This window comes from Arachis duranensis, chromosome 9, assembly GCF_000817695.3.
Source record: "Arachis duranensis cultivar V14167 chromosome 9, aradu.V14167.gnm2.J7QH, whole genome shotgun sequence".
In the NCBI taxonomy this organism is placed as follows: Eukaryota; Viridiplantae; Streptophyta; class Magnoliopsida; order Fabales; family Fabaceae; genus Arachis; species Arachis duranensis.
Genome location: NC_029780.3, coordinates 82683421 through 82689254, shown reverse-complemented (window position 1 = coordinate 82689254; position 5834 = coordinate 82683421). Strand labels below are relative to the sequence as shown.

Genomic DNA, 5834 nt, shown 5'->3' with positions numbered 1-5834 from the left:
GTTTTTTTTTCCTTTTTATTTATGCATGATTTTTCTGTTTTTAATGTCAATTTTAATAATTTGTCAATCTTTGTTTGCGAGTAACCAAGCAATTCAATGTGTGTATGCTGAGATTGAGATTGAGAAGATGCATCTATGTAAATTGTGTGTCATTCATCAAATTGTGTTTAAATGATTATATAAAACAGTGATTTACTTAGTTTGTGGCTTGCAAGTAATAACTTGAACAGAGACAACCTTAATTACTTCTATTGGCTATTGGCTGTGATGAGTGTTCTCAACTTTGTGTTTTACTTAGTTTGTGCTTCTTGGTATAAGTACAAAGTAGTAGAAACAAGCACCGTGATTCAAAAGATAATGCTCTAAAAATGGTTAATGCGTAGGCCTGCACGCTCTTTATTGTAATTTATAAATTATATGTTGCTGTTAATTCTTACAAGAAGCTAGTTAAACTGTATAACAAGGAAATTGTTATTATTAATAAGTGAAAATAATGATTGTAGTTGGCTTTTGTATGTGCTATGGTTCCTATTAAGACAGCAACGACTGTTGTTTTCCAAATTCATTCCTGGATCATCATTAAGCAATCATAGTGCAAGTTGAATAAAGTAATATAAGAAACAGTCCTTGTATAAAAGCACGCGCTGCATTTTCTATACATGTTTTTATTTTATTTTGTTTCGTATCTTATGGTGAATGGATATGTTTTTTTGGCATCTTGAAAGCTGATCTCACAAATAATTTTAGTTATGCCAAAAGGTCTTGAAATGTATTGAAATGGAGAGCAAATTAGAGATAATTTATGCCAAAAATATTATATACCAAAAGAATATTTAAAAATCCATTGAGATGAAGTTTGAAATGGAGAGAGTGGCAGAGTACAAATGATAAATATTTCCTGTAAAAGTTTAGGAAGAATTTATCTTTTTAGTTGTGTTTATCTTTTTCTTTTATAAAAAAAAAACATATTAGGAACACATAGAAGAACTATAAATTATTAAGTTGTTCAATAAAAAATATTCTTTAAATTTATTAATAATAAAAAAAGAGTTTTGTTATTAAATCATATTAAATTTACAAATTATGAGTTGTTCGTACAATAATTTTATACTTTATTCATCCGATTTTGAATCTATAGTCTTTTATAAATATGAGACTTTCTTTTCTTGATTGCATTCATCATATTATTCTTAGTTTATCTATGTATATAAGTAATAAATATTGATAAGAATTATCTAATATAGTTGTGAGCAATAATAGTTCCTGATTGCATTATTTCATATTATTCTTTGGCTTCAATATGGAATTTGCACTTGTACAATGGAGTAGTTGTGAGCAGTAGTGGAATATAAGTATTATATATATATAGAAATAAATGAACTTAATTTTAACAATATTTAAACCTATATAAAGTCAATTAGTTGCATTTTATTCAAATTGTTTCTTCTAGGCGCTTCTCAAGAGTTGTGAATCCTTCGTGAATTGTTTGAGTTTGTTAACTTTTTAATTGTGTCCTTTGTATGGCTTCTTTTTGAAAAGTGGGAGTCAGTAACAAGCTACACGCACACATATTTTAGTGAAGACTACGGCATAATCATGCATTCTTATGAAAAAAGGAGTAAAAAGGTATTTATGACTGGAAGTTTGATGTTAAAACACCCAGCGTTGTATTATGTGATTATTTGATGTAATTGACTTTAGTTTTTTACTATGAATTATAATTGTCGTTGATATTATTGTGATTATAGTTTATTGGTTGGATTTAGTTTGATTATGTCTGTGTTGCAATTATGACTATGAACTTGTTAAAATGCTCATGTGTACATATATATTAGTAGTTTAGTACTAAAGCATAGTAGCACTTTATTTTACATCCTCATCGATTATTTTGGCAGCTAAGTATTATTTTACATTGTTATTTTTTTAATTTTTTCGATGATGTACATGTTACTGAAATTTAAATGCAATGTCTTACTAATCTTATAAATCTTTGTTGTTTTAGATGTCAAGTTCTAAAAAAAATAAAAAACACTTGTCAATTAAAGTACAAAAGTCTGGTTGTAAGGAGGTGATTAGTGCACACAAAACTAAGCTTTCACACCCTAAACCTACAAAATCACGAGCTCCAGTTCCTTCACATGTATCTAAAAAGCCTTCAGCATTACCACCCTCTTCTTCGCAGCCACCACAAAAATTCAAGAGAAATTTACTATCTTCCCATGCCGATCATACACCATCACCATCACAATCACCAACCGAATCACCATATTGTTCACCTATCCAACCTCAGTCATTTGATAATGCTCCTAATAATGAACGAAATTTACATCATGCTCACTCATCGGATGAAAATTATCAAGATGAATCTCTTGCTCAAGAAGGTGAACTTGTCACTCAAGAAAGGCTCTTGAAAATAGAGCCTTTTGGCAATGAATAAGTACAACAATCAGTTTTCTGTTTTAACATTCTCTCTATATTGTTTTTATTGTGAATACATGTGTAATTACTCATTATTTGAACTTCTTATAGGTTTAATCCATGTACTATTGTTCGTCATGTAACAAATGCCATTAAAAGTAAATTTTCAAAATTTTGCCCTTCCTGGAGACATGCTAGTGAGCAAATGCGAGATTTGTGGTTTATTGAATTTAAGGTAAGTATTTATTATCATTTTTTTGTTATTTTGATATTATATATAGTGGGTAATTCAATGTATATGTTTGTTTTCTTTTATAGAAAAATTGTATGTGGGAACCTCAACACAATGCAAGAATTTGTCAAATTTTTGAGATTAAAGGGAGTGATCGATTAAGATCGTTGATGAATCAGGAGAGACGCAATTATTCAAAAGACCCTAACCATGTACCAAAATATATTCTTGAACCCGTATGGCGTCAACTATTACATTATTTTGCTACAGATTCGAAATTTAAGAACTGGTCAGCAGCAAATACTGTGAATCGAGCATCAAATGCTGGAAGTTCCATGCATACTGGTGGTTCCATATCTATGGGTGAACATGCACACAGAATGGTAAGATAAAAATAGTTTATTTATAGTCTTGTTCTTATTATTTTTGCAATGTTCTCTTATTCTTTTTTTCCTATCGATTAAAACTGTTATATTATAGGAGAAAGCTACGGGAGTAAAACCTTCTCTAGAAGAGGTTTATACCAAATGCCACACCAAAAAAGACAAAAGTTGGATTGATGAAAGATCTGAGAAAGTCATTGTATGTGATGCTAATTTGTTCTTCTTTTTGTTTTTTTCAACTGCTAATTTTCACTATATGTTAGTATTTGTTCATGGCATATTTAGTTGCGATTAACATGAATTGATTTTGTAGGGTGAATTCAAAAAGCGAAAGACAGAACTTTCTCAAGTAGCTTTATCCTTGGATAATGAGGGAGATGTTGAGGCATCTAAGGAAGGCCTAGATATACCAGATGATTATACTGTTTGGAACGAAGTTGTGACAAAGGAAAAAAAGAAAGCTGCTTTTGGTTTAGGTTCTTTTGGCTTAGATCTCTCTTCAAAGTTGGATTCCAGAAATTGTTCAGAGACATCCAAAGACAATCTAAATATTGAGCAAGAACTTCACATGTGGAAAGAAAAAGCAAAGGAGCAAGAAATAATCAATGAAGAGCAAAAGGTTAAGTTGAAAGATGCTGAGCACAAGTTAAAAGATCAAGGACGTCAACTAAAAGTTCAACAGAAAAGAATTGGTTCTACTGAAAAGACAATTCATGCTTTGTATAAAAAGTTGAATCTTCCACTTCCTTCAACCTTGTCTGATCCTACGGAAGATGAGCTTGGGACAGGCTCTAGTGATGATAACATGAGTGATTGATATTTGGAGTATATGTTTCTTCTGATTTAGATTAAGGAATTTTAGGTAATTAGTTAGTACATTTTATTTTATTCATGATATTTGACCTTTTTAAAGGCTTTTTTTGTTTTAGTTTAAGTATTTTTTTCTTATTTTAGTTTGATTACATTTATGGACAAAAGTATTTTAATAATAAATATTTTTTTAACTCTTTTATGGTAATTAACTTTTTCATGATTTTATTATGTGTTTATAATTTGGATGATGTAATTTGAAAAAAATGATTATAATGGTTTTAATATAGAAAGCAAATCGAATACAATTTATTTTCTAAAATATTTATCTATTAAATAGCAAATTATTTTGTATGAAAATTATTTGAAATATTATATTAAATTTGTAGAAAATTTGTGCGAAAATAATTGGTTGTTTTGTATGAAATTTGTTTCAAATACGTAAATTCTTTTAAATTAAATTTGTCTGAAATTTAATTGAAAAGAAATATTTGATTTGTCTAAAATTTGTTCGAAAAAAATTTATTATATTTGACTAAATTCGTTAGAAATTTGTCTGAAATAAAGTATATTTTTTGTTTGAAATTTGTTTGAAATACGTTATTTTTATGTTAGCTAATCTGTCTGAAATTCGTCTAAAATACATCATAATAGTTAGAAATCTAGCAGATAAATGCCTATTCGAAATCTGTCACAAAATCGTCTGAAAAAAATTTCAAACGAAATTTCGGACAAAATATAAATTAGCAACAAGGCTTTTTGGGACAAAAAAAATTCGTCCCAATTTTGTTTGAAAAAAAAATTGTCTATAATTTGTTCGAAATTTATTTCAATTTCGTCTCAAAATTCGTCCGAAAAAGCCATATTTCTAGTAGTCATTAAAAATATGAAATGTATCCAATCTAAGGTGCAAAATGCATCAACTAAAATGAAAGTATGCAACAACCAAAATAAAAGTATCCACAATACTAGTATATACAATAGTCTCAAAAGAGTGCAAAATAAAGCAAAATAATAAACTAGGAGATAAATGTCCAGAAATGTTCACCCAATATAAAGATATTCATCGACGGCGACGACGGTGACCTCTCCACACTTAGAATGAAGCATCGTCCTCGATGCTACTGCTCAGGCTTAGGATGGGGGTCAACAGTCACATCCGGCTTTTGGGTCTCAGGCTATGGCTCCTCAGGCGGCTGCTGCACCTCCGGGGTAGCCTGTGTCTGTGGAGGTGCCTCTGGATGAGCCTGCTCCTCCTTGGAAGCGGAAGAGTCGGGGAGAGGGGGTAACTCAATGCCCAGTGCCATGAACATCTGATCCACTCTGTCCAGGCGTTGCATGATGCTGCGCTCGCTGCGCTCCATGAAACGGAAGAGACGCTTAACTAAGAGACATGTCGGCTGGGGTGCTGGTGGTGCTGACGGTCCTGCTGCAGCTGATGAAGAAGAGGGTCCAGCTGGTGCTGCTCTGGCTTGAGCTCTAGATGCACGCCGGGATGGAGGCTTCTCGTTCACCCACGTACCTGGTATGCGAAATTGTGATCAATACTTTTTAAAACTCAAATAATCCCTAGTAATGGCCCCAAAAACTTGGTGCTCAATACCATGGCATAAACACAACTTCGCACAACTAACCAGCAAGTGTACTGGGTCGTCCAAGTAATAAACCTTACGCGAGTAAGGGTCGATCCCACAGAGATTCTTGGTATGAAGCAAGCTATGGTCACCTTGTAAATCTTAGTCAGGCAAACTCAAATGGGTATGGTGATAAACGCATAAAATATAAAGGTAAAGATAGAGATACTTATGTAATTCATTGGTAGGAACTTTAGATAAGCGTATGAAGATGCCTTCCCTTCCGTCTCTCTGCTTTCCTACTGTCTTCATCCAATCCTTCTTATTCCTTTCCATGGCAAGCTTAAGCAAGGGTTTCACCGTTGTCAGTGGCTACCTCCCATCCTCTCAGTGGAAATGTTCAACGCACCCTGTCAC

The 5834-nt window shown here is 32.1% G+C and overlaps 1 long non-coding RNA gene across 1 annotated transcript; it reads left to right on the top strand.

Annotated features, from left to right (window-relative positions):
* Positions 1-2429: 2429 nt before the first annotated feature.
* Positions 2430-3850, top strand: LOC107466733 (uncharacterized). Its single transcript, XR_008002694.1, has 4 exons — positions 2430-2437; positions 2530-2653; positions 2737-3033; positions 3347-3850. It is a non-coding gene; the product is annotated as an uncharacterized LOC107466733 (long non-coding RNA).
* Positions 3851-5834: the final 1984 nt, after the last annotated feature.